At 44.6% G+C, this 11,258-nt stretch overlaps 1 pseudogene across 1 annotated transcript; it reads left to right on the forward strand.

Moving 5' to 3' along the window:
- Window positions 1–292: 292 nt before the first annotated feature.
- On the forward strand, window positions 293–2,049 carry LOC310791199 (kelch-like protein 23; annotated as a pseudogene). The gene has a single exon. The product of its transcript is annotated as a kelch-like protein 23 (transcript).
- Window positions 2,050–11,258: the final 9,209 nt, after the last annotated feature.

Genomic DNA, 11,258 nt, shown 5'->3' on the forward strand with positions numbered 1-11,258 from the left:
TCCAAGTATAGCTTCGTTTAAATGGTTAATTTATAGTTTTTATGTGCACATTTATAATTTTTCAATGGCTTCTGTGTGCTGTAGACTTGTGCATTAACGTTCTTTTACTTTGAAAAACGGCCACCGGAAATGCTTATTGTTGCCGCTATTATTGTTGCTAGCGGAACAGAGATAGGCTGGGACGCGTTGTTGTTGAGCAGAGCACATGGCATACAAACACGGAGTTGCTGCACTAATAGAGTTGATATAACGCTAGTTCACACTTTGTCTCGAGTGGATCTTATTTGAAAACATGGCTGAAATGATTCCAGTCCATGCTGCTGCTCCTCCAGCTTCTTCTCAGCATCCAGGCAGCAAGGACTACCAGTGTGTGTTTGTGGAGGCGGAGCACCCCAACGCGTGCTAGAGGGTCTGAACAACCTGCGGCTCACCAACGCCCTCTGTGATGTCACCCTGTGCTGTGGGGCGCAGGAGTTCCCCTGCCACCGCGCTGTACTGGCCTCATGTAGCTCTTACTTCCAGGCTATGTTTTCTGCGGGCTTCAGAGAGTCCAGACAGGAACAGGTTCCCATCAGTGGAGTTGAACCTCAGATGATTGACTTGCTGGTGAGCTATGCGTACACATCACAGGTGGTCATCTCCAAAGCAAATGTGCAGGCCCTGCTAGCAGCGGCTAACCTGCTGGACTTTATGGCGGTTCGAGAGGCCTGCTGTCGGTTCATGGAGCATCAGATGTATGTAATGAACTGTGTGGGGATCCACTTCTTTGCCAAGGCCCACTCCTGTAAGGAGCTGGAGAAACGCAGCATGGACTACCTTCTCCAGAACTTCAGCACTGTTTACCAGCAGGAGGAGTTCCTGTCTCTCTCTGTGGACCAACTGACGGAGATCATTTGCAGTGACGATATCAATGTGCCCAATGAGGAGATGGTGTTAGAGGCCGCCATGTTATGGCTGAACAAGTGCTCTACCCGCAAACAGAGCTTTGGAAAGGTCTTGGAGCATATCCGTCTGCCTCTCATCAGCTCCTCCTACCTCCATGACGTGATGCAGTCTCTGGATGTGGAGAAAGAGTACCAGGACTACCTGCTGCTGAAGGACCACCGTGAAGAGCTCTCCTGCCGCAGGGCGTGGCCCACAGGGATCCTGACAGTGAGCGGGTATCTCCAGCGTAGCGTGGATAGCTTTGATCCTGTGACTAATCAATGGAAGCACCTGGGCTGCCTGCCCCTCAATGTACACGGTCACGGTCTGGTGGCGTCAGGCTCTACTGTGTATTTGGCCGGAGGGGTATCACCTGATGATGGTTCAGTCAGCAGGAAGATGTGGCGCTACGACTCCTGCTTGGACTCATGGTTGGAGCTGGCTCCCATGAATGTAGCTCGCGCATATTGCCACCTGGTGATGCTGAACGGCTACGTGTTTGCGGTGGGCGGGAGGGATGACTTCGCCATGGAAATATACTCTGTGGAGTGCTACAACCCCATCACCAACGCCTGGCATATTATAGAGTCTACCAAAATGGCAGACGTCCACAGTTCTTCTGTGGTGTCCCTCGACGGACTGCTCTATCTTGCTGGTGGTTGGCTGGACGGCTTTGCAACAAATCGAGTCCAGGTGTATGACCCTAAAACCGCTGTCTGGGCAGAGGTGGCACCTATGCAGTTCGCTTGCTCTGAAGCAGTTGCCTGTACACTCAAAGGAAAGATCTATGTTATAGGTGGCTTCAACACCTCAGCCAACTTCTTCAATATGGTGGAGTGTTACAACCCCAAGAGCAATCAGTGGACCATGTGTTGTCCCCTGAAAGAAGATTACAACTCTGTTGATACTGCTGCTGTGGTGGATGGAATGATCTACGTGCTGTATTCCTGCGAAAGGCCCTCTGAAGAGAACATTGAGACCATGGAGCGGTACAGTGACGAGGCGGACACGTGGGAGACCGTGGGGACACTACCCCCCGATCGCTCCAGGCTGGCAAAGTGGGTCTCTGTCCAACTGAAGCACACTCACATGAGCAACACTCACAGTACGTCGACTCGTCAGTAGGGTTGCCAACCGTCCCTTAATATACGGAATCGTCCCGTAGTAGTCGTAAAAAGGTTCCTAATGATGATCACTCCAGTTGTGAAGACTGGGAAAACAAATCAGTGAGGACATCAACACAAATCAGACTTTGAATGATTCGGTGGTCCAAGCAGCAGAAACATCTATGCAACCCATGTCAAATATTGAAGCCTTGATTTAAGACATCGAAGCTGCGATTTGACAGCTCAAATTGACATGACTTCTGTATGTCACTGGTTCAGTTCTTTTGTTTCTATGTTCTACAAGGGCTTGTGCATGTGTTAAGTGTCATGTGGGAGAGTTGTGCTGTGTGTGGTGATGAGACCCAACTTTCTAAATCACAGAAAGGAAATGTTTTGGGTGATGATGGCAAAATGTCCAGCAGAGGGCAGCAACTTTTTCGGGCTGGGCGGGAGTTGGTCCAGCTTCTGAATGTTGTTCATCTGATCTATAGAGCAACTAGAGTCTAGCACCTTCAAAGTTGATCTAGACATTGATATTAAACAACATTTCATAGTCTTGTTGAAATAAAGACTGCCAATATTTCGATGGTTGTGGATGTTTTAATTCTAAGAAGTTACTTGAAAGACTTGTCTTTTGTTTGGTAATTAACCACTAATACCTTCTGAAAAAGTTACAGGGTTAAACTTCCTTCCAAACCATGATTAAGTGTGTGTACTACTTGCAACATAAAAGCTTTTTGAGTACATAGGTGTGAATGTATGGGGCAGACATTCTACTATTTAGCCTAGGTGTAGAGCTCTTGATACAAGGACGGACATGCTATGACTGCAGTGGAGATTTTTTTTATTTACCGTTTTCAATTTTACAATAGTGAATATAACTAAAAGACATACAATGTGAAAACAATCTAACACAACATAACCTCAAGTGTCACCTAGACAAAAAAGAAACAACAAAACACATAGCTGGCTGCCAGGCTGTCAATGTTATCCCAGTGGTAACATGTTTAAGCATAATAAATAAATCCAATATCACACCCACTTCGACATGTTTTTAAACAGGAGACAGTATATGAAAATTAAATGATATGACAGTGTGCTAAGAAGGGCCCCCAAGTTTCTTGGAATCTGCTCTGTGTATTTGGTTTATAGAGACGTAGCTTTTCTATTTGTATAATGTACAACATCTCATTGAGCCATTGTTTAAAACAGGGTGGAGTGGTAGACTTCCAGGTCAAGAGAATAAGTTTCTTAGCCACCATCATACCTAGCTGCAGAGCCATCTGTATCTCACGTGGAAGCTCAAAAGTCTCCACGGAACATCCAAATATGGCCACATTGTGGTGTGGCTGAATGTCTCTAGAATAGGCCTTTGAGAAGCACTCGAAAACTGCGGACCAAAAGGTGTTTAACACTAGCCTGACTCTGCCAGATGGCCACAGTTTGTGAAACAGAATGTGAAGCAAACCCATCCATCTGGCAACGTCAGGTTAGTGTAACACAGGACAAAACCAAAAAAGGTTTACATACAGGTTTACATAAAGCAATCTTATTTAACCATTCGACTTCCGGTGTAATGCCTTGTCACTAATGTATACAAGGTGACCATTAAGAGACAGTTTCTGGGTTGATTTGTCTTACTGCCTGGTTGTGTGCCAGGGTGAGACATAGCCAACTGAAACTACGGTATGGAGACTCTTTGAGAGTTGAGTTTGTGTGTGTGCATGTCCATTTGCTATCTGTGCACCCAGGCAGGCAGTGTGTGTCATAATATCCTGAGGATGATGTAAAGCAGATAGAGGAAGGAGAAGAGGCCCCAAAGTGTCACAACTCATTTACCAAACAATCTCCTTTCTTTGTTACTTCTTCTCATCCACCCTTCCGCTTTTTAATTTCATGACTTCTGCTTGAAACTCTCCCTCGTCCATTCATACTTGCCTTTGCTATCACCCTCTCCTTCCTACTTCCTCTCATCTTTTTCTTTTGCACCACACGTTTCAAAAATGTATAAAACATGGATAATTTACAGCAGGGCGATGTGGGAATTTAGGACTTTAATCATGAGAGAGATAACGAGGAAAAGAGTGGAAGAGAGTTACAACGTATGGAGACAATATAGGTGGTTTTTTACCCTCATCTAGACTTGGACAACTATTTTGAATAGCATATCACTGGTGTAAAGGGATCAGTTCGTCCCAGGCCTATGCAAGAGACCCACAGTGGCCCTGTGAAAAGGCTCTGGGTTATTGATTGATTGATTGATTGATTGCCTTTATTAATCCCACAGTGGGGAAATTTACTCGTTACAGCAGCTCTCACAGGGAAGACATAAAAACAGCTCTAAAAAAATAAACACAAAGATACAGTAAAAACCAATACACACACTAAAAGATAAGAACAGCAACACTACTTACCAACAACAACCAACAATAGCAACAGCAGCAAAGGCATTAGAATGTAAAGTGCCACACTATAAAGTGCAAAACTATAGCCAGCAGCACACAATAACAATAGTTACCAATAAAAACGACAACAACAACAGTGCTATATTGTGCTGAACTATTATTGGATGTTAAAAAGTCTGACAGCCGTAGGGACAAAGGACGTGCGGTAGCGCTCCTTCTTACACCGTGGGTGTATCAGTCTGGCACTGAAGGAGCTGCTTAAGGCACCCACAGTCTCATGCAGGGGGTGAGAGGAGTTGCCCCTGATTGTCGTCAACTTGGCAAGCATCCTCCTCTCACTCACCACTTCAATGGGGTCCAGAGGGCAGCCCAGGACCGAGCCAGCCTTTTTCACCAGTCTATTGAGCCTTTTCCTGTCCCTCTCAGTGATCCCTCCTCCCCAGCAGACCACTGCATAGAAGACTGCAGAAGCCACAATAGTGTCATAAAACGTGCTTAATAGAGATCTGCAAACACCAAAGGACCTCAGTCTCTTCAGAAGGTGGAGACGACTTTGGCCCTTCTTGTAGAGGATGTCAGTGTTATTTGACCAGTCCAGTTTATTGTTGAGGTGAACACCCAGGTATTTATAGGTTCCTACCACGTCGATGTCCACTCCCTGGATGTTCACCGGTGATGGAGTTTGGGGCTTCTTCCTTCGGAAATCAATCACCATCTCCTTTGTCTTACTGGCGTTCAACTGGAGATGGTTATGCTCACACCAGTCAACAAAGTCCTTGATGGGCCCCCTGAGCTCTTGGGCCCCTGTGCCTGGGCCCGGTAGGCCCGTTTGGTAATACATCCCTGCGCCTGACAGAACATTTCCTCACAGATCTCATGCTCCAGTGTGAAGCACAGATCCTTAGAAAGAGCCCAACACATCCAGCAGGTAGAACCATACTGGTCAGTTTTGTCATCCAGTGTGAGACTCGTCATATCTCACCGCCTGTATCTGTCAATTTGTTTCTGGTTTGTGTTGCACTATTATCGTTCGCCCATAGAAAGATGGTTTTAATATGGTTTTAGTTGATTTTATTTTTGTGGTTACATAGTGAGACAACTCACATCACATTGATTTACTATGATGCCTGTGTTTTCATTTATTTTTTATTTTTTTTATTATTATTATTTTTTAGCACAGACAGTTTCCGCATCCGCCAGATCTGGAAGAGTTTAAGGAGGTTAATGAGATCACCTCCATTAATAACTCTCTTAATTAATTTTAAGGGGATTCACCATTAATTAACGGGCAAATTAATGTGAATTAAAATAAATTAATGAAATTGTAAGGTTATTTTAACCTCATTAGCCCAGGCTGCTTTGGGGGTGTTCTCTTGCCTAGACAAACATATACCCCAAATAAATCAGGGTGGCTTCTCAACCATCAGGCCTATGTCTGGTCTTGTTTGAAATGTGAGAATCTATAGAATATCAATCACGTGCAAGTAAACCTGCATCTATTACTATTCCAGAGTAAATGGAGATGCAATAAAGTGAAAACAATATTTTCAACCTTGCCTAGTGAATAATCTAATTTTAAAAGGCAATATATATCAAGATGCCACAAATAATAATGCTGCTATTGCCATACTCCTTGACTACAACTGTAACTGTAAATTTGATCAAAATACACTAAAGCGCACCATTTATGAGACAATTCTATGAAATATTCAGGCACTCTGCATGTTTTGCCCACATAACAGTTAGAGTTTGACTTTTTACTGGGAATTTAACTTCTAAACACTACTTATTTAGATATACATGTTACAAATGACATAACTCTTCCAAAAGCATTGAAATTGTTATAAAAGCAATGAATATGGCTCTGTATTCAATATTTTCTATTCTGCAACATGCTTTTCAGGCAACTTCATGTCAGCCTATGGCCTATATACTTCAGTATCACGCCACATATCTGTCTCTTCTACAGCTGAACCGTTTGGGTTTGACCAAGTAAAACTATTTTTATAAGCATTTGACGAAATGTAGATGGAAAAATGAATGGCGGATGAAGCCCCTGGTTTGTATGCTCAACCCGGAAGTGGGTGTGACTTTGGCAGCCGAGGAGTAATCAGTGCTCGTTGACTACACCTGTGCAGGTCTCAGCTGTAGCCTACATAAGCTGGCTGTGAATATACACTCTGCTCTGACCCTCTCTCAACTGCTGAAACAGGTAGGCCTAGTTCCTCTCTCAACCACTCAAACAGGTAGGCCTAGTCCACTTTGGTGGTTTACACCAGACTACACCATACTTGTTTTCAGTCAAGCCATGCACCAGTGATTATACTGCTTAACACATCCCATCCTCATTTGATGTAGGTTAATTTATTACCCTTAACGTTGGTTATGTCTGCTTTACCTGTGACTTACCCCTGTTTCTTCCTCTCCATAGTGTGCGTTTCTTCCCCTCCATAGTGTGCGCTTCTTCCTCTCCATAGTGTGCGTTCCAAAAAGTCACTTCAGTAGTGTAAGTCCTTTCACCTGTTTATATTTTCAGGAATGTTCTATATCTTTGCCTTTGTGGAAAGAATGGCCGCGCATGTGTTTGTCTGTGGCTAGCACTATTGAGTTTGTGCTTGTGTGAACAACAACATAATTGTCTTCATTTGTTTGTCATGCCTTATGGTGATTACCGTTTAATTTACAAACCTTCATGTTTGACTGAATCACTGCCAAATGCTCATAATGCTAAGCTAATTGTTTTAATATGGTCTATACTAAGACTAGACTCTTTGTCTAGTCTTGCCATCTTTGCTCAGAGGCAGAGCCGGTCCTGTCTTGTTGTGAGGCAAGGATAACCCTCAGCTGGAGAAGCAGCACATGATGTGAGTGAAGTTATGACTGACGTGAATAAAAATGTCTATTATCCTGCTCTACTGAACACTTCACATAGGCACATAGGTGGCACATAGGTGGTGTTGCAGTATCGTCAATTAAAAATCCTTTACTAACCATTTTGTTGACAATGAAGACTACAGCTTAATAATTCAGAGTGCCAAAGTCACGCCTTCTTCCGTATTCAGCATATGCACAGGGATTTCAAATGCGTAGTTTTACTTGGTCAAATGAACTGATTCAGCTACAGTGTATATTTAGAATGGAATCAGGAGAAACATTTCACTTGGACCAAAATGGAAGTCTTAAGTGTATAGGCTATAGGCTTAACTTTTTAAATTTTGGTCCGAGTGCATCTCATGACTCTAAAGATGTCTGCATTGCTTGGGACTCAGTAAAACGCTTGTCTATGGGTAAAATGAAATCTCTGTGCATATGCTGAATGTGGAAGAAGGTGTGACTTTGGCACTACGCTCTCAAGTCATAAATAATGACTTGACTTCATTCTGCCTGGACAGGATGTCCCGGAGGACCATGTGGAGGAACGCTGCTAGCGAGGCATTGAGAAGGCATCAAGACGAAGCCCAAGTCTTGAATGCCTTCATCGTTCGACACTATGGCCCCACAGCGTTCCTCCTGAAAGACCAGGCACAGGACAGGACCTTCAGGGTAATTACTCTGCATTTCATGCTGCATTGAGTACCACAGGAAGAGTCCTAAGACCTGCGTGAGACCAGGATGTTGGCAATACTGGTTCCCTAATCTCAAAAGTCATGGCTTCAGGTTAAATGGCTGAAAAAGCTCTGGTTAACAAGCTTCTGAAACTGAACCTTGTATTGATCAAGATAATCTTCACAAATTAACACCACTTTTTGGAAGAGTCAATGATTTTTACAAATGTCAGAAAACTCACCATAGCTCATATCGGTAGTGCCGTTTTGTGAAGGTCCTCTTGCTGAACACAAGGTTGGCTGTTTTCATAAACTTTTTGTTAAGCACAAGACCATATAGGTATTTAACCAAAATACCATACAAAAAATCTTGATTTTTGGAGATGAGGTTGAGTCTACTTTTTCAACGGGTCGTATAAAATACCTGTATTGATGCATTTTCTTAACAGGTGTCTCTGGGCGACCCGCACACCTGTACCTGTCCTGTGTTCCTCCGGGAGCATGAGCCATGCAAGCACATCTGCTGGTATGACATAATATAGTATCGAAGTGTGTTTGTGTTTTTAACCAACCAATCTCATTCTTCACACACTTGGTTGGAAGTGTACAGTTTCATGCGGTTAAGTAGAGAACCACCTGTGATATTTGCCTGAAGATCTAATGGCTTTAGGTTGTTAAGATGGCAGTTGCTAGTTTAAACGCCTCGCAATCTATTTCAATCAAGTTAGCCCAACACTAGAAAGGATTTCTAACCCTTTTCCATTTCATTTCAGGGTTTTGATGCGGGAGCTCCAAATCCCGATCAACGACCGCTGTAAGTTGAATATATGAATTGTAGACTTTTTTTCTTTAAAATCCAGTAATCGTGTCATGATGATCCCAATTTCCCCTCGGATCAATACGTTTTCTGATTTTAGTAGTAGTAGATTTAGAGTCCAGAGCACTGGCACTTCCTGTTCCCTATGTGTAATTGTATGGGGCTTTGGGTTAATTGCTTGAAATATGTCTGGTTAAAGGAACAGTCACAGATTTTCAACCAGCTTTGTATCACTACAAACTATGTACTAAAACCTGTTTGGCAGGCGTTCATTTACTTGACTATTTTGAGATTAGAGTTATGGATAACTCTGATAAACTAAATGACTGCAAAACTTAGTTGTCTCATACTCCAGAGCTTGACGTGTAAGCCAACCCAGAGCTATATCTACTCCAAACAATTGCGCTAACCAGCGCTGGTCATTTTCAAAGAACTGACATAAATATTGAGATTGCTTTAAAATGATTATGCTCTATAGACTGCTTCCAGAGGGGGCTTTGTGGAAGCCAAATATCGGCGAGTCTTCGGAGACGCGGCCCCGGCAACGCGGCCCTGGCAGGTCGCGTTGCGCCCTTGCGTGTGGCGGCTCCGGCGCAGCGAGGCCCGGGCGCTGCCCCGACATCGGCGAGACCACAAAGCCCCCCTCGAGAGCAGAGCCCAGGCCGGCGACCGCAAAGCCCGAGACCGCCAAGTCCGGGTCGCTGTGCCGAGGCGAGCCATCGAAGCCCACGATGTGTGTCCGATCTGCACCGAGGGCCTGCTGGACACACTGGAGCCGCTGTCGTACTGCAGGTGAGTGCCGGAGCGCGGTCAGACTGTGATTCAGTACACTTCATGTAGGATATGGAGGCCCATTCCGGGCGGCCGCTCACTAAAATACCCTACTAAATTGTTGCAACTAAAAAAACTCACAATTCTGACTTGTTTTGAGAGGAACTCAAATAATTCTCATTGGCCTGATATTCAAACGGCATCGTCAATTCATAAACTCATTCAGAAATTCACAACTGAGTAGGCGTGGCTTCAACGTTCTGGAGCCATGCTAGGCTTAGGGGTCGGAACATTTTCCATGTTTAAACTATATGCCATGTTCAGGTACCCCCCAAACATTGCCTCAAGTACCCTAAAGGCTGAATGTCTACACCACTGCACCGTGCAGGCTTCAAGGTGTTTGTGCTTGATGTAGACTGCAACTTGGACTTTTTGGCTGAGGCATACAACCGCAAGGCATGCGTTTCTAGTTTTTGCCATCCTTGATTCTGAGCTTTCCTTTGTCGCAGGTTCGGGTGTGGTGGCAACATCCACCTCCGCTGCATTAAGCAGTGGGTGGACCACCAGGGGCTCGTAGGCCAGGGCCTTATGGTGGACTGCCCGGTCTGCAGGCACGACTTCGGTCCTCTGGCGCTCCTGCTGGAGGAGGTGCGGAATGCCAGAGGGAGGGTCGCCCCTCAGCTGCCCCCCGGCCCCACAGCAGTGGCCCTTCCTGCAGACGGTAGGCTATGCGGTCTTCCACAACTTTTTAATAGTGTCTCACAAAATCCTATTACTTTTCCAAGCCTTGTGCATTCATACAGTGACTGCAAAGGGTTTCCAGAAGCTGCTTCTTTTGACCGGATCAGTAATGGTGCAACTCTTTTTGTAGGTGCTGCGGGGGGAGGAGAAGCTGCAGCCACTGCCTGGAGAGACCGTCTGAGGCCTGGGGACCATCCCACCCCAACCAGGCAGTGACTGCACTACTTATACTGGTGTTGTTTTAACTGTTTTTAATTTTTGTTTTAATAAAAGGTGTATTCTTTGAACAACGTAAAGCTTCTCAACTGGTATTTGTAGTGCACAAAAAGGAAAGATGTAAACACTATTGTCATTATAGAGGTAAACGCAAGAGTTGCCCATTTCTGGTAAAGGAAATCCCCTAATCAATGGCTAGCGATAAAAGAGGAGCACAATACAAATGCATTCATTGAGACTTACTTGAAGAGGCTCAATGGTAGACTTATTTTATCAGCACAAACAATATACCGCTCCTTACAGTTACAATATAGCTGCTCAATAGCAATGTACTTTTCGTCTCAGAGACTACGTCCTTGATGTGTTTTCTACATAGACTTTGCTTTGGAGTCTTTCAGTCTTGTCTTTGTTGTACACGTTGACCATCGATCAAAAAAATCAATATTTCACTTGGGTAGAATACTTTTAAATTTGGTTGACCTCCCAAAATGGCCACTGTCTCACATGTGGTCAGCACCAGTGCATGGTGGCACAGTGGTAGCTCAAGTCACCTGACAGCAAGAAGGTCCTGGGTTCGATTCCCACCTGGGAGGGTGTGTTCCCCCCCCCGCCCCCTAGTTGTGCCTCTTGTCAAAATGGCCTTTCTGTGTGGATTTTGCTTGTTCGCCCCTGGAGTTTCCTCCATATATGACACGCCCATCCCCCCAAAAAACATGCAAGAAGATGGCTGCCT

The sequence above is a fragment of the Poromitra crassiceps genome (assembly GCF_964638095.1).
Source record: "Poromitra crassiceps genome assembly, chromosome: 16".
Classification (NCBI taxonomy): Eukaryota; Metazoa; Chordata; class Actinopteri; order Beryciformes; family Melamphaidae; genus Poromitra; species Poromitra crassiceps.